This window comes from Erinaceus europaeus, chromosome 11, assembly GCF_950295315.1.
Source record: "Erinaceus europaeus chromosome 11, mEriEur2.1, whole genome shotgun sequence".
NCBI lineage: Eukaryota > Metazoa > Chordata > Mammalia > Eulipotyphla > Erinaceidae > Erinaceus > Erinaceus europaeus.
In genome coordinates this window covers 77,659,314-77,684,639 of record NC_080172.1, presented here as the reverse complement: position 1 = coordinate 77,684,639, position 25,326 = coordinate 77,659,314, and the positions used below count along the sequence as shown (strand labels likewise).

The following is a 25,326-nucleotide window of genomic DNA, read 5'->3' as shown; positions in this document are numbered from 1 at the left end:
TTCTAAATATAATTTTTCCTTTATTGAGGGATCAATGTTTTACATTCAACAGTAAATACAATAGTTTGTACATGCATAACGTTTCTCAGTTTTCCACATAGCAAAACAACCCCCATTAGGTCCTCTGTCATCCTTTTCCAGGACCTGAACCCTCCTCCCCACCCACTCCAGAGTCTTTTACTTTGGTGCAATACACCAACTCCAGTCCAGGTTCTGCTTAGTGATTTTTCTTCTGATCTTGTTTTTTAACTTCAGCCTGTGGGTGAGATCATCCCATATTCATCCTTCTGTTTCTGACTTATTTCGCTTAACATGATTTCTTCAAGCTCCATCCACGATGGGCTGAAAATGGTGAAATCACCATTTTTAATAGTTGAGTAGTTTTCCACAACTACTCAGTAGTTTTCCATATATACCACAACTTTCTCAGCTACTCATCTGTTGTTGGACACCTGAAACATTTAAGCATATTTTAATATATTTCATTTTATTCTTTAATGTATTAAATTTGTATATGTAAATATATTTCATTACAATGTTTCAGAATGGAATGTAAAGAAAAATAATAAAGGTCTATGAAAATATTTCCTGCCTGCAGGAGGCAGTCTTGAGCAACACCCAGAGCCTCTGATCATCTCCCCACCTCCACCTCTTGCAAGAGGCTAGCAGTGAAGAGAGGTACTACTCAGTGTTAAGCCCCATATGTAAAAGAAACATAAGAAAATAATAAGAAAAGAACACGCACTATCAAATATGATCCATGATTCAAATATATTTTAGTATCTCATTCTTTTCACACTTGGAGAAACCATCTGATAATGTGATTGCATTGTAAAAGAGAAAAAATGTTCAGAAGATATAAAGATTTTATAGCAAGTGCACAGATTTAATAAACAAAGGCTTGCTAGCATGAACTAGGTTCAACCAAAACCACTGTACAATTTAATTCAACACAATATTACTCTGTTTAAAGTGCATGTAATTGCCAATTTATATAGTCACCAAGAGCAAAGGTTTGCTAAATAGAGTTCTGCAAACAAACATAGTATGGAAAGCTTTATCCCCTAGCACCATAATAAGAATGAATGAAACCAATCACTAATCAATCATGTATCTAATTTATTCCAAGGGATGTCTTTCAACTGTACAATTATTCATTGAATAAATTCAAACCAACTATTTCTCTTTGTCTTATCACCATATTCTTTAATTCTTACAAACTCAAGGCAATGAATAAAATAAAATTATTAAGAATATTAGATGGTTATTCCCTTTTTAAAATATTTCCTCTATAGAAATCTATTTTTAAATAAAATTAATCTTTTAAAAAATTACCCTGAGTGCTCTCTTCTGCTTAGAGGAGTTTTGATACAATGGACAAACAATGTACAGTACTGCTTTGTGGGTGCATGTTTCAGTTAAAGATATTATACTGAAAATTCCCATTATGTAATTTTCTGATCCCCACTAAGTTGAAATGCATATTGCTGTAGATAATTGCTATTCCCAATGACAGGAATAAAGCATTCAACATTGATGGAAGTGTCTCATTTCTGGGAAGTTGGAAGGCAAAAATCCATGTGAACACCAAGGAAATAAAGTAACTGGCAGAGTGATAGCATGCCTGAGAACCAAGGTTGAATCCCCAGAGTGGTGCTCTGACATCTCTCCCTCTCCCTCTCCTGCTCCTGCTCTTGCCTCTCCCTCACATGAAAAATATAAATAAATCTCAAAAGACAAAGAAGCAGCTATACATTACAGCTCATGGGGAAAGACATGTGCCTGTCTTGTCGTGCGCATTGTCCAGGTCTGAACCACATGGAAGGTGCCATGGCAGTAGAAGTGCCAGTACTATGGTATCCTCACCTTCATCTGTGCTTAGCTCTTTCTTTTTCCCTATCTTTCTTTCTCTTTGCTTTTTTCTTTCCTTCTTCCTCTTTTTTCTTTCCTTCTCTTTTTCTTTCTTTCTCCCTTCTTTTCTCCCTTTCTTTCTTTCTTTCTTTCTTTCTTTCTTTCTTATTGCCACCAAGATTATCCTGCTGCTTGGTATCTGTAGGAAATACACACTACTGCAGATGGCCATTTTTTTTCTTTTGTTGAAAGATATAGAGAGAAATTGAGAGGAAAGGGGGAAATACAGGGAGGAAAACAGACAAACTTGCAGCATTGCTTCACCACTCATGAAGCTTTCCCTTTGAATGTGGGGGACTAGTGGTTTGTACTGGTGTCCTTGCACATAGTAACATGCACTTTACCAGGTAAGCCAGTGTCCAGTCCTATGCTTATTTTTCTCTTTGACCAAGAGCTATGAAATTAAACATGTATGAGTGCCAAATGGCACAAAAAGAAATATATATATATGAATAATCTTTCAAAACAGCAATAATTATTAACTATGGATGGTGTTTACCTGGCTATTCCCCTTGTGACTTTCTATGATTTTTATATTTCCCAAAATTGATAGGTCAGGATATAGATGACTTGGTAGAAAGCACACTTTACCATTCACAAGGATCTAGGTTTGAGCTCCTGGCCACCACATCAAAGCACTTGCATAATGGAACAGTGCTCTGGTTCTCTCTCTCTCTCTCTCTCTCTTTCCTCCCCTGTCTGTGTCACTCTCAGAAGCAGAGGAATCATGCAGGTATGTGTGAATCCCTAGAAAAAGAAGAAAAAAAAACAAAACAATAAATCAGTAATTTAAAAATAAACTTCCCAAAATAAGTAAATATATTATGGATTTAAAAGTATATTTTAATATTTTCATTTAAATATAAAAATACAGAATTCCTTTCTTAATATGAGAAATAAAATTCCTATGAGCTGCTTCATGTCTCTACTGCTTGCCTGCCTCCATGGGTGACCAACACTATATCATTTCTTCTCCAAAACAGAAGATTCCGGGTGCATCTGGGTGACAAGTCTAGCAGATGGAGACTTGTCTCAAGTGGCCTCCCCCAGGGCTCTGTTCTGGCTCCTACGCTATTGAATATTTACATCAACGACCTTCCAGAAACTTCTTCAAGGAAGTTCATCTACGCCGATGACATCTGCTGTGCAACTTAGGCATCCAAGTTTGACATCCTCAAGGAAACACTCACGAAAGACATGTCTCTGATATCTGATTACTGTAAAAAATGGCGACTAGGGGTTTCCCTGAAGATGGCAGACTGAGAAGCTGCTAGTGGCTGAGCTCTGACCACATCTCCTGGAAACGGTAGGATTTTCTGCCTTTAGCAGGCCAGCCAATAAGGGGTCCTAGCGGTGACACCAAGGAGGTGACTATAACTTAATTTGGGTTAAGAATTAGAGTAGGGAAAAAAGGGGAAAAAATATTTTTTTTTCCTTCTTTTAATTTTCAAGCATACCTCCTTCCCGCCGCACCCCCCATAATGAGTCCCTGGGGACCAGCTCGTAGCAGGATCCCCTGCTAGGAGCTCCATTTCTTTATCAAATTCCTGTGCCACCAGGGAGTATCATTAATTCTAAGTCTATACCCTTCTGAAACCTCTGGCCTTTTTTCTTTCTAAGTAGCCAACCCCCTCCCCACCTCACCCTTCATATCTAATTAAATAATTAAAAATAAATACATTAAAAAAAACTCCTTTCCTTTCACTGCCCTTTTATGACTGTTCTTTTCTTATCTTTTTCTTTTTTCTCTCTCTTTTTTTTCTTTTTCTCATTCTTGTCATCCCTTCTTCCTTATTCCTACAGCTTCCAAAGTCACAGCCCCCAGCACCCACACCAACAAACAGTGTACTTTTTTGAATTCACTGATACACATTTGGGAATTTCCTATCACTGCTCTTTAATTACAGCTCTTTTTCTTATCTTTTCCCTTTTCTCTCTCTTGTCTCTCTCTCTCTCTCTCTCTCTCTCTCTCTTTTATCTTGTCATACACTTCTTCCTTCTTCTTTGCCTTTCTGAATTTGTGGATTATTTTGGGGAAGAAATCTGACTTAGAGTGGACTCTCTATGTGTGTATCTCTGCTCTAGTTCTCTTCCCCCTCTTGTTACCCCTAGAATACACAGTGGATAGTAGATTTGCATAACTGTCTATTCTTGCTATCCATTCTTTCTTTTCTCTTTCTTCACTGGGATTTGGTTACTATTTTTTCATGGACTGGAGAAATTGTTTGGGTAACTGGTACTGATTAAACTACTTCAATACTTGCTTCAGTTGCTACTGTAATTCCTGAGGTTGGTGAGTGCAATTGTCATAAAGGTAGTTACTACAGTGTTACTTGTACTCAAGACACAACAACTGAGGAACAACAGAGCATAAAAAAAAGAAACACATAAATCATAAAAATGGGTAGATCAAAAACAAATAAACTGCTACTCCAATGAATGAAGACAAGAGCCCAGAAGAAACTAAAAATCAGCCAGAAGTAACCATAGATAAGAAAAGTATGCAAGCATAATAAACTTATTAGTCACAGAAATGAAAACAACATTGGAGGAAAGGAATGGCAGTAATAGGGAAACAACAGTTGAGACCCCCCAAGGAAAATACTGATTATCTTGAGGCAATTAGAGAACTGAAAGCTGAAATAGCTGTAATGAAGAAAGAAGCTGAGGCAAGGGAAAACAGACTAACAGGCAAGCAGAAAACAGAATTAGTCAGGCAGAGGATGAGCTAGAGAAAACGAAGAAAGAGGTGAAAGAGGTTAAAAAAAGATGGAGAGACAGTGAAAACAACAGCAGAGACATATGGGATGATCTCAAAAGAAGTAAAATTAGCATAATTGGCCTGACAGAGGAAGAAAGAGAGGAAAGGGAAGCAAACATTATAGTAGAAATAATAGAAGAAAACTTCCCAGAACTGAAGAAGAGAAAGGACATCAAGATTCAAGAGGCCCAGAGAGTACCAAACAGAATCAACCCAGACCTGAAGACACCAAGACACATCATACTCACAATGAAAAGAAGTAAGGATAAAGAAAGGATCCTAAAGGCTGCAAGAGAGAAACAAAAAGTCACATACACGGGAAAACCCATAAGATTATCTGCAGACTTATCCACTCAAACTCTAAAAGCCAGAAGGGAATGGCAAGATATCTATCGAGCCCTGAATGAAAAAGGGTTTGAACCGAGAATAATATATCCTGCTAGACTTTCATTCAAACTAGATGGAAGGATCAAAACCTTCTTAGATAAACAACAGTTAAAGGAGGCAACCATCACCAAGCCAGCCCTGAAAGAGGTTCTAAAAGACCTCTTATAAACAAGAACATCACTATAATACTTGCAATATATCAGAGCAAACTAAAAAAAAAATTTTTTTTGAACAATGGCACTAAAATACATTAAATCCATAATATCAATAAATGTCAATGGCTTAAACTCACCCACCAAAAGGCACAGGGTGGGGGGATGGATCAGAAAACATAACCCAACCATATCCTGCTTACAAGATTCCCATCTGTCACAACAAGATAAACACAGACTTAATGTGAAAGGATGGAAAACTATCATACAGGCTAACGGACCAAAAAAAGAGCAGGAACAGCCATTCTCATCTCAGACATGATAGATTTTAAATTAAATAAAGTAATAAAAGATAGGCAAAGACATTACATAATGATTAGAGGAGCAATCAGACAAGAAGACTTAACAATTATTAACATCTATGCACCCAATGAGGGACCATCTAAATACATCAAGCACCTACTGAAATAATTTCAAAAATACATCAATAGTAATACAATAATAGTGGGAGACTTCAATACCACACTCTCACACTTAGACAGATCAACAAAGCAGAGAACCAATAAAGATACAAGAGAATTGAATGAAGAGATCGACAGACTAGACCTCTTGGACATTTTCAGACTCCTCCACCCCAAAAAACTGGAATACACCTTCTTTTCAAATCCACATAGCACATACTCAAGGATAGACCACATGTTAGGCCACAAAGACAGCATCAATAAATTCAAGAGCATTGAAATCATCCCAAGTATCTTCTCAGACCATAGTGGAGTAAAACTAACATTTAACAACAAACAGAAAATTATTAAAAGTCACAGAATTTGGAAATTAAACAACATACTCCTTAAGAACCACTGGGTCAGAGACTCACTCAAGCAGGAAATTCAAATGTTCCTGGAAACTAATGAAAATGAAGACACAACCTATCAAAATATTTGGGACACAGCTAAGGCAGTACTGAGAGGGAAACTGATAGCCATACAATCACATATTAAACACCAAGAAGAAGCTCAAATGAACGACCTTACTGCACAACTCAAGGACTTAGAGGAAGAGGAACAAAGGAACCCTAAAGCAACCAGAAGGACAGAAATCACTAAAGTTAGAGCAGAAATAAACAACATCGAAAATAAAAGAACCATACAAAAGATCAATGAAGCCAAATGTTGGTTCTTTGAAAGATTAAACAAAATTGACAAACCCCTAGCCAGATTCACCAAACAAAAAAGAGAGAAGACTCAAATTAATAGAATTGTAAATGATGGAGGAGATATCAGAACTGACACCACAGAAATCCAGAGAATCCTGCGAAACTTCTATAAAGAACAATATGCCACCAAGCTAGAGAATCTGGAAGAAATGGAACAATTCCTAGAAAAATATGCCCTTCCAAAACTGAACCAAGAAGAACTACAAAGTCTAAATGCACCAATCACAGACAAAGAAATTGAAACCGTTATTAAGAATCTCCCCAACAACAAAAGTCCTGGACCAGATGGCTTCACAAACAAATTCTACAAAACTTTCAGGAAACAGTTAATACCCATACTTCTTAAGCTATTAAATAAGATTGAAGAAACAGGAATACTCCCTTCCACCTTCTATGAAGCCAACATCAACCTGATACCAAAAGCTGATAGGGACAGAACAAAAAAGGAAAACTACAGACCAATATCTCTGATGAACATAGATACCAAAATATTAAAAAAGATCTTGGCCAACCGGATACAGCAACATATCAAAAAGATTGTTCATCACGACCAAGTCGGATTCATCCCAGGAATGCAAGGCTGGTTCAACATCCATAAGCCAATCAATGTCATTCACCACATCAATAAAAGCAAAGACAAAAACCACATGATTATCTCAATAGATGCAGAGAAAGCCTTTGACAAATTCCAACACCCATTCAGGCTCAAAACTCTACAAAAAATGGGAATAGATGGTAAATTCCTCAAGAGAGTGGAGTCTATATATAGCAAACCTACAGCCAACATCATACTCAATGGACAGAAGCTGAAAGCATTCCCCCTCAGATCGGGGACTAGACAGGGCTGTCCACTGTCACTGTTACTCTTCAACAGAGTATTGGAAGTTCTTGCCATAGCAATCAGGCAAGAGAAAGGAATCAAAGGAATACAGATTGGAAGGAAAGAAGTCAAGCTCTCACTATTTGCAGATGATATGATAGTATACATAGAAAGACCTAAAGAATCCAGTAGAAAATTACTGGAAGTTATTAGGCAATATAGCAAGGTATCAGGCTACAAAATCAATGTACAAAAATCAGTGGCATTTCTTTATGCAAATACTAAATCTGAAGAAGAAGACATCCAGAAATCACTCCCATTTACTGTTTCAGCAAAATCAATCAAATACCTAGGAATATAGTTGACCAAAGAAGTGAAACACTACTATGCTGAAAACTATGAGTCGCTACTCAAGGAAATAGAAACTGATAGCAAGAAATGGAAAGATATCCCATGCTCATGGATTGGAAGAATAAATATCATCAAAATGAATATTCTCCCCAGAGCCATATACAAATTTAATGCAATACCCATCAAAGTTCCACCAAGCTTCTTTAAGAGAATAGAGCAAACACTACAATCATTTATCTGGAACCTGGAAACACCTAGAATTGCCAAAACCATCTTGAGGAAAAGAAACAGAAATGGAGGCATCACACTCCCAGACCTTAAACTATATTATAAAGCCATCATCATCAAAACAGCATGGTACTGGAACAAAAATAGGCACACAGACGAGTGGAACAGAATTGAAAGCCCAGAAATAAATCCCCACACCTATGGACATCTAATCTTTGATAAGGGGGCCCAAAGAATTAAATGGAAGAAGGAGGCTCTCTTCAATAAATGGTGCTGGGAAAACTGGGTTGTAACATGCAGAAGAATGAAATTGAACCACTTTATCTCACCAGAAACAAAAATCAACTCAAATGGATCAAAGACCTAGATGTCAGACCAGAAACAATCTAATACTTAGAGGAAAACATTGGTAAAACACTTTCCCACTTACACCTCAAGGACATCTTTGATGAATAAAACCCAACTGCAACGAAGACTAAATCAGAAACAAACCAATGGGACTACATCAAATTGAAAAGCTTCTGCACAGCCAAAGAAACTATCACACAAACAAAGAGACCCCTCATAGAGTGGGAGAAGATCTTCACATGCCATACATCAGACAAGAAACTAATCACCAAAATCTATAAAGAGCTCAGCAAACTTAGCACCAAAAAAGCAAATGACCCCATCCAAAAATGGGCAGAGGAGGAGATCCAAAAGGCTAACAAACATATGAAAAACTTCTCTAGGTCACTGATTGTCAGAGTAATGCAAATTAAGACAACACTAAGATACCACCCCACTCCTGTAATGGCATACATCAAAAAGGACAGCAGCAACAAATGCTGGAGAGGTTGTGGGGACAGAGGAACCCTTTTACATTGCTGGTGGGAATGTAAACTGGTCCAGCCTCTGTGGAGAGCAGTCTGGAAAACTCTCAGAAGGCTAGACATAGACCTTCCATATGATCCAGTAATTCCTCTCCTGGGCTTATACCCCAAGGACTCCATAACATCCAACCAAAAAGAGGTGTGTACTCCTATGTTCATAGCAGCACAATTCATAATAGCTAAAACCTGGAAGCAACCCAGGTGCCCAACAACAGATGAGTGGCTGAGAAAGCTGTGGTATATATACACAATGGAATACTATGCAGCTATCAAGAACAATGAACCCACCCTTTGTGACCCATCTTGGACAGAGATAGAAGGATTTCCGTTAAGTGAACTAAGTCAGAAAGATAAAGATGAGTATGGGATGATCCCACTCATCAACAGAAGCTGAGGAAGAAGATCTGAAAGGGAAACTAAAAGCAGGACCTGATCAAATTGTAAGTAGGGCACCAAAGTAAAAACCCTGTGGTGAGGGGTAGACATGCAGCTTCCTGGGCCAGTGGGGGGTGGGAGTGGGTGGGAGGGATGGGTCACAGTCTTTCGGTGGTGGGAATGGTGTTTATGTACACTCCTAGCAAAATGTAGACATATAAATCAGTAGTTAATTAATATGAGGGGGAAAATCAATTGTATGTCTCAAAGTTTCTCAAAACACAAACTGAATCTTTTTAATATATAGGCTGTGTATTTGATATGCGGACTCTCTCAAAAGCCTAGACCAAGTAGATTAGAAGCATCCAATAGCACAGCTATATCCAAGATACTGGATACTGTACAACAAACCCTAACAAAAGGACTTTTCAAAGTTAACCCAATTACCAAATAATGTGATGATAACATTAACTATTGATTGTCTTTTTGAACCCTAAGACAGCAGGAACCTCACATCTCCACTATAGAGCCCCTACTTCCCCCAGTCCTGGAACCCTTGGATAGGGCCCACTTTCCTGTATGCGTCTCCCAAGCCATACCAAATAATATTGCATCCGCCGATCACAACCTAACCAACGCAATGATTGCCACCTCATCATGCTTCACCTCAGACTGTGTCCAGAGACTTCACGTGTGGAATGACAACCCTTCAGCTTCATTACTCAGGTGAGACCTTTCCTTTTATAGTACACTCTAATTTCATCTCAGGTGGTTCACTTTCTAACAAAGTCCCATAACCTAGATATACACCAGTTTCTGTGAGAGAGAGCATATGTTCACACGTATCCGTAAACTACTACAAAATATATACCTGAAAGCAGAAGTACACTAGAGTTTGCAGTGAGTACCTCCCTAACACTTCCTCTCTCCTCTATTCCAAGCTTTGGGTCCATGATTGCTCAACAATTTGTTTGGCTTCGTATGTTAACTCTCTTTTCAATCACCAGGTTCCAGTTGCCACCAGGATGCTGGCCAGGCTTCCCTGGATTGAAGACCTCACCAATGTGTCCTGGAGCTCAGCTTCCCCAGAGACACACCCTACTAGGGAAAGAGAGAGGCTTACTGGGAGTATGGACCGACCAGTCAACGCCCATGTTCAGCGGGGAAGAAATTATAGTAGCCAGACCTTCTACCCTTTGCAACCCTCAATGACCCTGGGTCCATGCTCCAGAGAGATAGAGAATGGGAAAGCTATCAGGGGAGGGGGTGTGTTATGGAGATTGGGTGGTGGGAACTGTGTGGAGTTGTACCCCTCCTACCCTATGGTTTTGTTAATTAATCCTTTCTTAAATATAAAAAAATAATAATAAATATATAAATAAATAAAATGGCGACTAATCCCAAGCACTGCAAAAACGGTATCATCTGTTTTCCATCTACACCATGCCTTGGCCTTGCGTGAGCTTAATGTGCAGCTTGACGATATGAGAATCCAGCATGAAGCTCAGCCAGTCTATCTTGGCGTTACTCTCGATCACACCCTGTCATTTCACGAACATCTCATAAAACCTGCAGCAAAGGTAGGTGCGAGGAATAACATCATTGCAAGACTGGCCAGCTCCTCATGGGGCACGAGCGCTTCCACACTACGATCATCATCTCTGGCATTATGCTATTCCACTGCAGAATACTGTGCCCCAGTATGGTTCCATAGCCCCCATGTCCACTTGGTCGATTCCAAATTATATTCCTCCATGAGGATAATCTGGAACCATCCGTTCCACCCCGGTTCCATGGCTGCCAGTTCTTAGCAACATCACTCTGCCAGATTTTTGTCGGGATGCGGCATCATCTAAGTTCATTTCCCACATCTACGCTCAACCAGACCTGCCAATATACGCGGATATCTTCGCCCACCCTGTCCAACGCTTGACGTCTCATCATCCAATCTGGTCCCCTACGCCTACACTGAACTTCTCTGTTCCCGACTTTTGGAAACAGAGTTAGCAGTCAGCTGAGGTAAAGAACGAACACCTCATCACAGACCCCTGCAAGCGTCAACCCGGCTTTGACCTAGCACGTTATGATTGGTCCCTCCTCAATCGCTATCAAACAGGCCATGGCCGGTGCACCGCTATGTTCCATCGCTGGGGAGCCAGAGATGACCCGAACTCCCCCTGTGGCTACAGACAGACTATGACCCACATAGTCAACGACTGCCACCTCTCCAGATTCAAAGGAGGTCTCGAAACTTTACATCAGGCTCAACCTGACGCTGTTGACTGGCTACGGAATAAGGGCAAATGCTAGAAGAAGAAGAACTGCTTGCTTGCTTGAAGGCCAGGCCACACATTCCTGCCTGCACAGCAGTGCAGGTCCAATGAGCTCCAGAGCTTACCCTGGGACCTGGTGCAATATTGACACACCCCTTAGCAGATCTCCCTGCTACCCTGCTTTGTCCTCAACACCCTTTCACCCCACGCCTCTCTTCTTTAGTCACACTAGTAAGAGGATGGTTTTTCTGAAACTTGTGGACATTATCTTCTATTGCTCTTTGTGGACTATCAATAGGCAATCACTCTAAGCAAAATCTTTCCCCTAATGGGACAAAATTCCTGTTCAAGGGAGTCGGGTGGTAGCACAGTAGGTTAAGTGCACATGGTGCAAAGCACACGGGCTGACTGAAGGATCCCAGTTCAAGCCCCTGGCTCCCCACCTGCAGGGGAGTCTCTTCAGGCGACGAAGCAGGTCTACAGATGTCTATCTTTCTCTCCCCCTCTCATTCTTCCCCTCCTCTCTCCATTTCTCTCTGTCATATCCAACAACAACGACTTCATTAACAACTCCAACAGTAAAACCAGAAGGGCAACAAAAGGGAATAAATGAATAAATAAATATATTTTTAAAAAGAACAGAATTGAGTCTTTGAGCAGTTATTTAATGGTGAAGCCCTTCATGGAGGCTGTAGTCAGAAAGAACCACACAAAACAAAACTTGGAGTGGGTGTGTTGTATTGCACCAAAATAAAGGACTCCGGGTAAGGGAGAGGAAGTGGGGAAGACAACCTTGGTGTCCTGTTGCATGATGATATAAAAGGACCTAAATCATGGGTGAGAGTGTTCTGAGACGTCATTCATGGGGAGATGAGAAATTGTGCCCATGTGACAACGACTATATCATAACCATTAAGCCAAACCATTAAGCCCCCAGTAAAATGATTGAAAATATCCAGGCAGATGAAAAAGCAGGTCCAAAAGTACTCCTACCTTAGGAGGTAGAAGCATGCATGAACAGCAAGGAGGTCAGTTTGAGAGGGTGGAAAGTGACTAGCAGGAAACTCAGTAGAATAAGAAATTGCAAAATCTGTTCCAATCTCCATCAGTGCATTCAAAGTACAGTGAGCAGAAAAGCAGCAGCAGCATCTGGGAAGCTGTTAGAAATGCGGATTCTTGGAGACCACCCCTGACCTACTGAATCAAAATTTTAGGGTGTTTAAACTTTTCATGCAATTCTTATTCATTTTAAATTCCAAGATAAAAAAAAACACAGTATAGTAAAAAGAAGAATGTCCAATCTTTGCTTCAATACTGTGAGTTTAAAATTCACTTCTGTCCTTTATGACTAATGTAACATTAGACTAATTGCACAATCTGTCCAGGCCTCCACCTCTTCATCTGCAAAGCAGACAAACCCACGTCAGTCCTATTTTAACCAGAAGACTACCTTTTAAGAATGTGAAAATCAGTGTAATGGTAAATGTTAAAGAAATGTCATAACTTGATATGACAAATGTGAGTTTTAATTATTATAAACATCAGGCCCCAACTCCCACCTCCTCAGGGATTTGTTCTTTTCTGTGCATCCCCCTCCTCCTTACTTTTGGGCTAGTTAAGACTTGCACACAAAAGACAGAGAGCCTGCTTTGGTTTTGTTGAATTTGGCATAGAGCCTCGACATTTGAGGCTGCAGCTGGTGTGGTGCCATTGTGATATATATGGTACCTGTCCTCACTTTGGCAAGCAAGATCCCCTCAGCCAGGCAGTTTAGAGTAGGACAATGGGACAACAAAGATGCTGTGGGATACTTAGCTCTGAACAGTTCTATTACTCCTTCTATCCCAAAGTATCTGTTAGTGTTTTATGCAAACAACACTTTTTACTATGATGGGATACCGCAGTGAAGAGGACAACGTGATTAGAGTTAAAGGAGAAAGACTCAAGCTCCTAGATTTACCACTTCTAAGATGCATGACCCAGTAAGCTCATATGCTGACCTGCCTTCCCTGTCTGCTCACCAAGTTGGTGTGGAGTTATACAAGATGTTGTACATGAGAGTTCAACGCCATGCAATGGGAATGCTTCATGATCCATGGAGTACTGCTGTGGTATCTCTTCTCTCTCACTCTCTGACTCCTTTACCCCCTCTATCTCTCATCCTACATTTGGAAAAACAATGCAGGCATTAAATCCCATGGCAGCAAAAACAAAACTATAATGTTAAGGCTATGAAACTTTCATGTAATCGAGGAGGGACAGAATTCATCTCAGTAAAACTGGATGCATAAATGTATTTTCATTCAACAAAGGTGAATACCAGAGCATAGTGTGAAATGGAAGTGCTATTTATTTCTTAATGTATTTACACTACTTCAAGAAGTAAAAGAATGTTTCCTTTTCTCAGTGGCAGATGTGTAGGTTGGGGCTTGAGGGAATGGGGATATGAGATGAAAAGGACATGGTAGTGAACTCCAAGACATGACAGTAGTTCACCAGAGTTGAAAAAACAAAACAGCAAATGAGAATTCTCTGGAGTCTGTTGTATGCTTTACGTTGGGTAGTTCTCCCCCGCCAAGAGAATTGGATCAGTCCAGTTAGTTTCATGGGCCCGCTTGGCCCCGCCCCTAGGAACCCCGCCTGAGTTAGAGAGTTCCACAGTTGGAGAGTTAGAGAGTTCCAGAGTTCGAGAGTTGGAGGGTGGCAGAGTTCAAGAGTGCTGGCGCCGCTGCTGTGGGGAAAGAGGCAGCAGAGTTTCAGAGTGCCAGAGTTCCAGAGTTCCAGAGTTCGAGAGTAAGAGAGAGTGCTTGCGCCGCCGCAAAGAGACAACAGAGTTCTGTTTGGTGATTAGTTTGGTTTAGTTTATGAATCGTTGTTCCTGAATAAAGAAATACAGCTTCCCTGCCCAGCCATATGTCTCTGGTCGTCTCTGTTACCCGCCCGTGAAGCTAGCCCGGCCAGCTGGAGCCGCCAAATTTTAACAACAGGAGTCAGAATAGGCAAGAAGTTTAAGAATGTTAAAACAAATGTTTCATTTTAAGTGAGTCTCCTATGCCATACTATAGCTCTTCTTCATTATCCAAGTTTTCAGTTAAGTCTGTTATGTGCAGCAGTCATGTGTACTGTCTTCAGGAAATAAAAAAGAAGGGACTAGATCTACAGCAGCAGATATGGAAAACAAGATGGCAACCAAAATATTTTTGATGCCAAAGATAAAAGCAAAGGAAAACCAGGCACGCATGAACCTCAGCCAGCCATACCTACATGGACTTTGGGGGGGAGTGTAATAAAGGAGCTGATCTTGTCATAATCCAAAAGATAGTACCTCAAGTCATCTTAAGTTCATCTCAAAGAAAAAGTAGCTCTTAATCAGAAGTGTAAGACTCAAAAGGTCTAACAGCAATCTTTTTTGCTTCCAGGGTTAACAATGGGACTCAGTGCTGGTAGCCATTTTTTCCCATTTTATTGAATAGGACAGAGAGAAATTGAGAGGAGGAGGGGGATAGAGAGGGGAAAAGACAGAAAGACACGTGCAGACCTGCTTCATTGTTTGTGAAGCTTTCTCCCTGCAGGTGGGGAGCTGGGGGCTCAAACCTGGATAAGGATCCTTGTGCTTAGTACTATCTGCACTTAAATGAAGGCATCGATGCCTGGTCTCCTCTAATAGCAATCTCCAAAGAGTTCACATTATAAACATTAAAGTCATACATACATCAATTTGTCTTCAGAAATCTCCTCAAGGAAAGGTATTACTATCCCTGCTTGCAAATAAAAAGAACAAAACTCACACAATGTCATTTGTATAGATTATTATGAATCTAATAATTAATTGGAGCCAGTTTTGTGATTTCAATTCCAAATTCTAAAGCCACTGTGAATCTATACATCATCTGCTTCCATGAAACAGTGAATGTAAGAATGTCCTCCACACAGTTCTTCACTACTATTTCAGAACTGTACTCCACCTAAAGAAAGGAAGCAAGAACCTACAGGAACTTGTAGGGACAAAAAAATCCACAAATTTTCATCACACTGCTGCAGTTAACACAAATTCATACAAGTACACACATACAGGCTCAAATAAAAAGCAGGTACAGTCAAAAGCTGAGTGAGTTCTAGAGGAGTTGATCAGCGAAGGGAAATCATAGCACAGGAACACCACATTTGCTTCTTCCTTATTCCCAAATCTAAACAGCATGTCATTTTAAATATACAATGTAGTTTCCTAGAAACAATTCCAAAGGATAAGTGTGCTCTCTTGTTTCCCTAATCCCTAAGAAAGCTACAAATACAATCCATTTTAAATGTCACCACAATTTGGGACTGGCTATAACCAACTTAATGTCAGCACCAGAGGAGTTCTGAACGTAAGTTGGGTCTTATTTCCTTGGAGCTTCCACACTTTCTTCTCTATCTTCTTTTGTCCCCAGTAACATCTTTGATAGCTGCCATTAAGCTCACAGTCAGTGTTTCTGACACTGTATACCAAGGGACTGATCCTCCTCTGCATCTTCATTTTCTTGTCTATAACTTTATTTTCATCCAGTCTTTAGACCTCTCACCATGGGGCTCAAACTTCAATCATACCAACTTTATTTCTTTGTTGTTGTGAGTCCAGTAGAAATCAAACAGCTACAGCCAAGTGTTCTACAGATTCTCACTTTAGTTTACCAAACAATGAATTGAGACTTACAACAGCTTGATACCCTAGGATAGATCGCATCTTGCCATGTTTTGGAGTTCTCTCATGGACTCAGTGATATCTCAATTCTCAAATAACTGGAACCAAACTAGAACCAGAGTTTAGGTGGGATCTTACAGAAACTCATTGGTGGGATGAGTTATTCCTGATAGTTAAGTTTTTACAGTTAGTATCTCTTCAACATAGGAAAAAATAAATATCTGGAGGAAAAAGCAATATTTTTCCTTTCTATACACACAACTGTGGTTGACAGTCTATACATTTGTCCTATTTCAAGCTCTGAAGCTCTTCCCATTCCATAGGAAATTTTCTGCAGGGACTCTCACCTTGATCACCTGCACAGACCTTTTACATTTTACAGGTTGATAGAGAAGTCATCATACTTTTTATCTGATTATATTCTCCACTGAAGGAGCATATAAAAAGATATAAAAAATACTCTGGAGGCTGGTTTCTGTCTCTAAAATTTACTGGTTTTCTGTTCTATGTGAGTACAGTAACCATCAAGATAATGAGAACTTGTGGTAATTGTTCTGCTAACAAGTAAACTGCTTGACTCAAAAGGAAATGAATTGGATCATCCCAGAAAAGCCCGGGATAGCCCCATACTAGCATATCTGTATGCAGGTGCTGTACAATTCAGATGGCATTGTCATTATAAAATTGTTTTTCTTTAATCTCATCTCCTCCTTGCCTCTGCATTGCAAGAAGGTTACCAGTAGCACCATGTTCATTTTCTACTCCCTCATAAAACCCACTGGAAATAGAGTCTCTTTCTATAAGTTTCAAAGAAAATATTAGGATTGTATATTAGTACCCTAATGGGGGTGGGGTAGGGTATAAATTGGTGAGACTAGTGCCCACCCAGGAGCTAACAGTGAGATTATAGACTGATCCACATAAAATGTAAATTATGAAGAAATGTTCCCAAATTAAACCAAGTTGTTACTTGAAACAAGGTGAACAAGTGCTGAGCTGACAAAAACAGTGGTCCACTACAGAGAGATGGACAAAAGTGGACAAGTAGTCCAAGAATTTGCTCATTTCCAGCTGATGCTACATTATTTTATTTTATTTTTTTTTTTGGTGTTCCATACTCAGTGTTCTGTAAGATCTGTAGAGCCAGACAGTAAAGAGAGGAAGGAAACAGTGTACTATACTCAGCTATGCTAAAAAAAAAAAAAAAAAAGAATGATTATCCCTTGCCAAGTGGAGCAATCACAGTCAGCCATGAAGTCCATCTAACCCCATTCAGAGGCAGCAAAGTAGAATTTGTTTGTCGCTACTTTCTTTTCTTTTTCAAGTTTCCCATGATGATTATCTAACTGTAACATTCTTTTAAATGAATTCCCTTTTTATTGATGGTAGGTCAACAAGACCACAGGCTAGTTCAGCTATACCAATAACTAACAGAATTCTAAATTCAGAACAATAGAATAAACTTCTAAAACCAGTCATGTCAAGGCAAAATCTTATATACAGCAACAGCAAAGATCATAAGTCAAAGGGATAAGCCAGAATTATGATTTATTTTATAAAATTGTGGAGGCAGAAAGAAACACTGCAATTTAACCTACCTGCTATATCTCTTTAAAGATGATTTGTGAGTTCCACATTCCCAGGGGAAGACCCCCAGTGACTACTACTCTACTGAATTAAAAACAAATTTAAAAAAGCTTCAAACATATACTTAATGAACTGTTACTAAAAATACCAAAGCTTTCACTGATAAAAAAAAATGTTGGTAATTATAGCATATTCTACATAATTTAGAGAGATAAAGAAAAGATAATTTTAGTGATGTTCAAGAGTGGGATGGGTATCCATGTTATTAGTTAGATCTGACAAGATGCTTTGGTTACAAACTATTACAATTCACCCTGGCTAAAATAACCAAGAAGCAAAGCTGCAGCATGGCTCACAGAATTGAAGCATAGGTTGAAAATGGATAAAGAAAAGGTAATAAGAAAGGTCACTCCAGGGATCAAGGCAACAGCAATATATTGTTATCTTGACATGGCACCGCTTGTATAAATCATTTCCAGCTGCTTTTCCATCCAGGTACCACTCTGCTCAAATTTAGTGTTTCTAAAGAAAAAACAAAACTTATTTACCTGAATTGGGTCACATGTCACTTCCTGGCAGGGGATGGAATAGAATGGACCTTAATAGACTATCCCACCAAGGTTGTGTTTACTGTAAGGAAGGTAATTAAAAAATGACTTCAGATAAATATTAAATAATGAAAAAGGCAAAAATAAGCAGAGAGGAAGGGAGGATAGAAAGAAGCTATAAGTTAGGGAACAGAAAAAGAAAGGAGAAAAAAAATCCTTCACCATATTACAGTTCATATTACATGTTCCATAACCTCTTTGTGCATTTTCCCATTTCTGCAACATCAAGTTAACTGAGATAATGTCTATCATATCGTAACAACTCTCAAAATGTTGGTTCTTTTAAAACAAAACCTCCAGGTGCCCTTAGGGGTCTTCAGAGTCATCAGGGTTTTTTTTGCCTGGTGTAGCTACATCATACCATAGTCTACAGCATGAACACAGAATCAAACCTCAGCTGAAATCACACCTCTATGTCTAACTGATGGTATCTTCAACTGTCAAATGGGAAAATAGGAGCAAATTTCTTCTGGTTTATTGTGAAAATTAAATAATGTAATGTGGGTGTTATGATAACCATAATGGTTACCATCATATAATGGATTATATCTTGTTATGAAGGAGCTAGAAACTCCCAGCTAACACTTGAAGTAAATCATGGATAGAAGAACCACAAGTATATCTAATATCCAAGTATGGGAACTCTAAGTTTCACTGGATTTTCTATACTTCCATTTTCCCTGGGACTTTCTTGCTCTGTAGTTAAATTTTTCTTCAGGTGAGTTCAATACATAATTAGCTTCTACAAGTCACATGTGAGTGTGGTTCTGGGTAACAAGGAGGGACAAGACACATTCTTTTCCTCAGATAGCACAAAGTTTTATATAGTAGCATATAATTTTAAAAGATTTTACAGGCTTGACAAATATTCTGATAGGAGCCAAGGGATATACAGAGAAAGACCAAAAACTGAGGAAATCTGAGACATACCACCACAGAAAATAATCTACAATCTGTGCATTTAAGGAAGAATAAAAGTTGGCCAGGTACACTATTTGGGAAAGAAAGTTCTAGAGGGCCAGAAAATCAAGTAATCAGCACTGTGTCAAGCATAAAGCACTATGTGTGAAGCCAAGACTGGGTAATTCTTAAAGATATTATTATGCCACAAAGCCTGTGTGGTGTGTTCTTACTCATCTTCCATCTCACAAAATTCATCACTTTCTCTCTTCTCTGTACATTTCACTGTGAAGTATTTGAATTAAGTACATGTATTTCCACCAAACAGCCTTTACATTTTCAGTTAGTGTTTTTTGTACATTTTATTTAATTTTATTATAATTTTATTGAGGGGTTAATGGTACAGTTGGGATCTGCCAAACATTATCACCTCAATTTAGGTCCTGCTCCATCATCATATACCAGGACTCCATTGCCCTCTCCACCCCTCCCTTCCTTTCCTTTCCCAGAGTTCTTTGAATTAGTGTAATAAACCACACCCAGTCCAAAATTCACTTTGTTTCTCCTTTCTACACTTGTTTCTTAATTTCCACCTAAAGCAAGCTCCACACCTATTTATCCATCTCTTTTGAGCTTATCTCCTTTAATGTTTTATTTTATTCACTTATTTTTGGATAGAGATAGAGAGAAATTTTTAAAAGGGGGGAGAGACAGAAATGGAGAGAGAGAGAGACACACCTGGAGCACTATTTCACTGCTTGTGAAGCTTCCTACCCTGCAGGTGGGGACTAGGGGCTTGATCTCCAGTCCTTGCACACTATAAAACATGTGTTCTACTAGGTTTGGCACTGCTTGTCCCTTTCAAAAAAATATTTTATTTTATTTTATTTATTTATTATTTAATGGAAACAAAGAGAAATTGAGAGGGGGAGGGGATACAGAGAGGGAGAAAGAATGAGTAGGTTTATCTCATTTAGTATCCAAGCTGAGGCAAAGGAGATGACATCACCATGTTTAACAGCTGAGTATTATTCCATTGTGTCTATATACTGCAGTAAGCATTTTTAACCTGTAAAATGTGTTTGTGAGTTGTGTGTAATTGTGTGGGTATGTCTCTTTAATAAAGTCCAAGATCAAGTGCCATTGTCTGAGTGAGATCTCTAATCAACCAATCTGTTCTTTCTCTTTTACTTTAGTCACTCAAATACTGATTCTGGGGGCCAGGTGGTGGTATACCTGGTTGAGTGCATGTGTTGCAATGTGCAAGGACCAGGGTTTGAGTCCCTGGTCCCCACCTGCAAGCAGAAAGCTTTGCAAGTGGTGAAGCAGTGCTGCAGGTGTCTGTCTCTCTCCCTCTCTATCACCCACTTCCATCTCGATTTCGGCAGTCTCAATTATATAGATAGATAGATAGATAGATAGATAGATAGATAGATAGATAGATATAGATAGATATAGATAGATATAGATATATAGATATAGATATAATTTAAAAAATACTGATTCTGGTTCTTTAGCCAATTATTTTTGTTTGGTGTCTAACTATCCACTGCTCACTAGAATTAAGATTACAAGAGTTTTTTAACCTATTTTACTTCTAACTTGGCACCTAATTCCAAATCTAGTAAATTAGAAACATTCAATAAATATTTGCTATAGATTAATAAATTTCATCTTAAGAAACAATATCAAATAGAAGTTAAGAAACCAGACCCCAGGGTGAAATGTTTTGATTTAAATGCCTATCACTTCAGGTTATATGACATTAGACATGTTACTTAGCCTTACCATGCCTTGGTTTCTCCTCCATAAAATGTTCATGATCACTACATCTATTTCATAGAATAGTATAGATATCATATAATGTGTTTATCCAGTCCCTAAAACACAGTAAGTGGTCAGTAGCTTTTAGTTATTGATAGTGTATGGGAAATCTCTGAAGAAACTCAATATTATCAAAAAGAAGTCAGAAACCATGTTTCTGTAAGGTAGATAATTGCCAAATTATTTTTATAGACTTGACTTAGTTAAAATAATCAGTATAGAGACATAGTGTAAGAACAAAGAACTTTCACACCTGAGGACTCAGAGGCCCCAGATTCAATACCTAGCACAACCCTAAACCAGTAAATAGAAGTCGTGCATCTCTCTCTCTCTCTCTCTCTCTCTCATTAAAGTATGTAAATTTATTTTAAAATCAATCTTTAGGGTTATTGGGCTCAGTGTTTACATGATGAATCTACCACTCCTAGTAGCTGTTTCTTCCTTCCCTCCTTCTTCCCCTTCTTCCCCTTCTTCCCCCTCTTCTTCTTCTTCTTCTTCTTCTTCTTCTTCTTCTTCTTCTTCTTCTTCTTCTTCTTCTTCTTCTTCTTCACTTGCTAGGCCAGAGATAAATTAGGAGAGGCAAGGGAGAAAGGAAAGAGAGAGACATCTTCAGTAATTGCTTCACTGCTTGTGAAGCTTCTCCCCTCCAGGAGAGGAGATGGGCCTGAAATCTGGGTCCTTTTACATGGTAACATGTTTGCTCAGCCAGGTACACCAACACCTGGTCCCCACTATTTATTTTTTAAAATAATCTATCACCCAAGACAAACGATGGAGCCATGAAAAAAGTTACATTATATCCCCTAAACTGTAAAAAGAATATATTAGGAGTGCAGAGGCCTGTAAAGAATCTAAGTTGACAGGGAATATAACCACAAACATGGGTTAGTTATCCATAACATCTGAAGCTGAATTTTCAGCAACCACTTTAACGCACTGTTGAATGGTTAGTCCAGGTGAAAGGCACCAGATGACAGACATCCTGGATACAGCCAGTGAGCAGGTGCATATTTCATTGCCACAGCTTTTCCACTTTACCTCTTAACATTCCTTCTCTCTGCTAGAACAGCCCAAGTTTCCCAGATCTGTCACACTTGACTTCTGTCCAAGTCTGCTCCAAATGATGACAATCAAGGTCCTACACTGACCAGCAATCCCTTCTGCACAGCTGAGCTAAAGGAAACCTGAAGCAAAATAGAGGTGTTATCAGAGCTGAACCAGGCCTCAATTTGCTCTGTTCATAGATACCAATTACACACAACCCAGAGTCAATTTTGACCAGGGGGAAGGACAGATATTTCAGGTAAGAACCAGAAATAAATATAACCTCCAAAGATGCAAGCTGTCCTTCTATGAATTGTGTTCCTATACTACTGCACCAGTGACACAGACTACCAACTAGTCAGTCTATTCCACACACAAGCATATGCATATATATAATAGCAGTGATTTTCTGATGATAATTTCTCAGTGAGTATTGTAGAAAACACAGAGATTTGAGTTGAGGTTAGATGGCAAGGGGGGGCATACCCAACAGCCTGCTAGACTTGCATCACTGGTATCAGCTTTTTTTTGTTACATCTTAAAGAAGAACTGCTCTCTTTCCTGTTATCATGTCATTTTTATTATGCCACCAAATGATAAGGCAAAAACCCATCATCACAAACCAGCCTGTGAAAAACCAACTAACAATATGAAGTTGAAAATGAAGAAGAAAGTCTTGCATTTCCTTTCACCTGTAGGGGGAAAATGATGAGGCCAAGGCAAGCCCCCATCACCATTCAGCAGTCCATCTTACTTTGAAATATACAGCACACAGACTGAACAGGAAGATTTCTGCTATGCACGGCAATTGTTCCATTTTCTGTATTTCATAACCTGCAATTTTGAAGCCATGCTTGGTACACACACTTGTAAAATAGTCATATCAGATAAAATCAGAGGGATGCTAAACTATTGGAAAATAAATCAAATTCTCAGCAAGCAGTTATATCCATCAAGTTGCAGCAAGCACACGCATAGTTTAAGCTCTGCACGCACAGTCCATCCATTGTAATGATTTGGGGTCAAGATCCTGCCACATGCATTTAGCATTCACTAAGAAGTAAGCCCAGGAGTGTAGCAGGGAAGAGTGCACTGAAGCTCTTGGTTGTGAAAGTTGCCTTCAGTGCATGTTTGAGTACAGGCACTGTACTTGAGTAGCAAAGCAAAGGATTAACACACAAACAGAACTTGGCCATTTACAAAGTGCTTGCATGCGTATTATCTCACTCAATCCTTAAAAGAAAACTTCAGGCGATGAAATGAGAAAAGGACTCGTGCAATAGCAGCAAAAAAAATAAATTAATTAAATGTCTATGTGAAATTGGGAAGAAATTCTGAAAATTCACTCCCCTTTAAGATTGTGGTGGAGGTGTGGGCTGTGTCTTGTCTTAGATACAATATAGTCATATTGGACTACAATGAATATTTTCTATCTTTGTCTTTTTCCCTTTTAAAAAATTAAGCTAGTTTGTTACTTTAAACCACTTTATTGGACAATTGCATAGGACTTTTTGATGTCTTATTTAAGTACCAAATATGGCAGGTATTCAGAGAGGTGAACCAAAGCTTAGAAATGCCATTGAACAAGAGAACTATAAATCATATAGTGTCCTTTATGAGCTCTTGAAAAATATCTCACAAAATAAAACTCTAATAAAAGTAGACCCGGTGGTAGTGCAGCGGGTTACACGCACATGGCGCAAAGCGCAAGGACCAGCGTAAGAATACTGATTTGAGTCCCACCTGCAGGGGCCAGGGGAGGGGAGGAGTGTCGCTTCGCAAGCAGTGAAGCAGATAGGCAGGTGTCTTTCTCTTCTCCTCCTCTCTTGATTTTTCTCTGTCCTATTCTACAACAACAGCAATAATAGCAACAATGGCAACAAAGTGGGAAAAAATGGCCTCCAGAGCAGTGGATTTGTAGTGCAGGCAATGAGACCCAGTGATAACCTTGAAGGCAAAAAAGAAACTGGAGAGTTTGATAGTATATTTTGTTTGAAATATATATAAACACACACATACATACATACATACATCCTCAAGTTCTAGATTTGAATAGCATGGCAATGTCAGATTTGTTCAAAATGCTACATAAAAAAAAAAAAAAACCCTGAGCTCTGTTAATATTGCACTCTCTCTGAGGCAATAGTCCCATAGTAAGAATCTAGTTCCTTCAAAACTAGCCTTGCCACCAACCTTCTGTGACCCTAAGTGTGACTCTTTTTTTTTCCTGCTTCCTTATATAAGTTTCCCTTCCAATTCTAAAAGTCCATGATTCTATAAATGTATGCCATATCCTGCACCTGCATTCCTGTTAAAGATTTTTTCAGACAACTGTCTGGATTCTCCCAGATGTGATGTAAAACCACACAGTTCTATCCTGCAACACACTCGTATTAGTCATGCCTTGAGTGTACTACCTCGACTTTCTAATCCATGCGAGTGCTTAATTTGTTGTATGTAATTTGTTCCCTTTCAAGTTAATATCATTGCATTATAAAAATCAATAAACACACATTGAAAATAATTACAAAGATATAAACCTCTTACTAAGCAAAAATACATGGTAATGCATGCATTTTTCTACTCAGCAACATTTACTATGTGTTAAAATGATGCTCTATGCAATCTGGGGCAGAAAAAAATGTTTCATAGGGAAATTTTAAACATCTAACACACACACACACACAAGTGAATACACATAATCAACATAATGATCTAAAGAATGGAATCAACAGGAATAAAATCACCTCCTTTGGTTCTTCTGGGAGAATAGCTAGTTAAAGATAAAATCAATGATAGCAAGAGGAGTGGCTTTGCTAGCCAGTGTCAACTTACTGCTGTTCAGAGGGTGCATTTGTTTGTGGCTTTGCTGCTAAAGCTTTGCAAGATCAATGAAGTTGTTTGGCAGCCCAGGATTTCTCACTCCAAGGAACTACTAGTGTCAACCCAGTAGGCTGACTAGTGAGGCAGGCAGCCTGGCAACACAAACCAGCTTGGCTGGAGCTTGTTTCCTAGGCTCTGACCACTGTTTCCCAGGAGATCTTAAAGCAAAACTCCAGAAACTTCAAACATCAGGATTCAGTATTTTCTACACTGGTGCTTCATGAAAGACTCAGACCAATTAAATTTAAGAAATACTGCATTTTTGTTCCTTTCCTGAGAATTCACAAGGCACATTCACACATTAAAGTTTCTAAGAGGTCCTTTGCAAAGATTAATTGGTTGAGGTCACAATCTCAACCAATTAATCCCCCCATCCTAGTACACATTAACACCACACTAGGCACAGGAGATAGCCACTTGTGAGAATACTGATTCTCTGACATAAAAAAAAAAAAA

At 39.0% G+C, this 25,326-nt stretch overlaps 1 long non-coding RNA gene across 1 annotated transcript; it reads right to left on the bottom strand.

Moving 5' to 3' along the window:
- On the bottom strand, window positions 1-24,911 carry LOC132541421 (uncharacterized). The gene is made up of 3 exons (XR_009552616.1): window positions 24,823-24,911; window positions 21,982-22,127; window positions 1-452 (listed from the first exon to the last, which is right to left on the bottom strand). It is a non-coding gene; the product is annotated as an uncharacterized LOC132541421 (long non-coding RNA).
- Window positions 24,912-25,326: the final 415 nt, after the last annotated feature.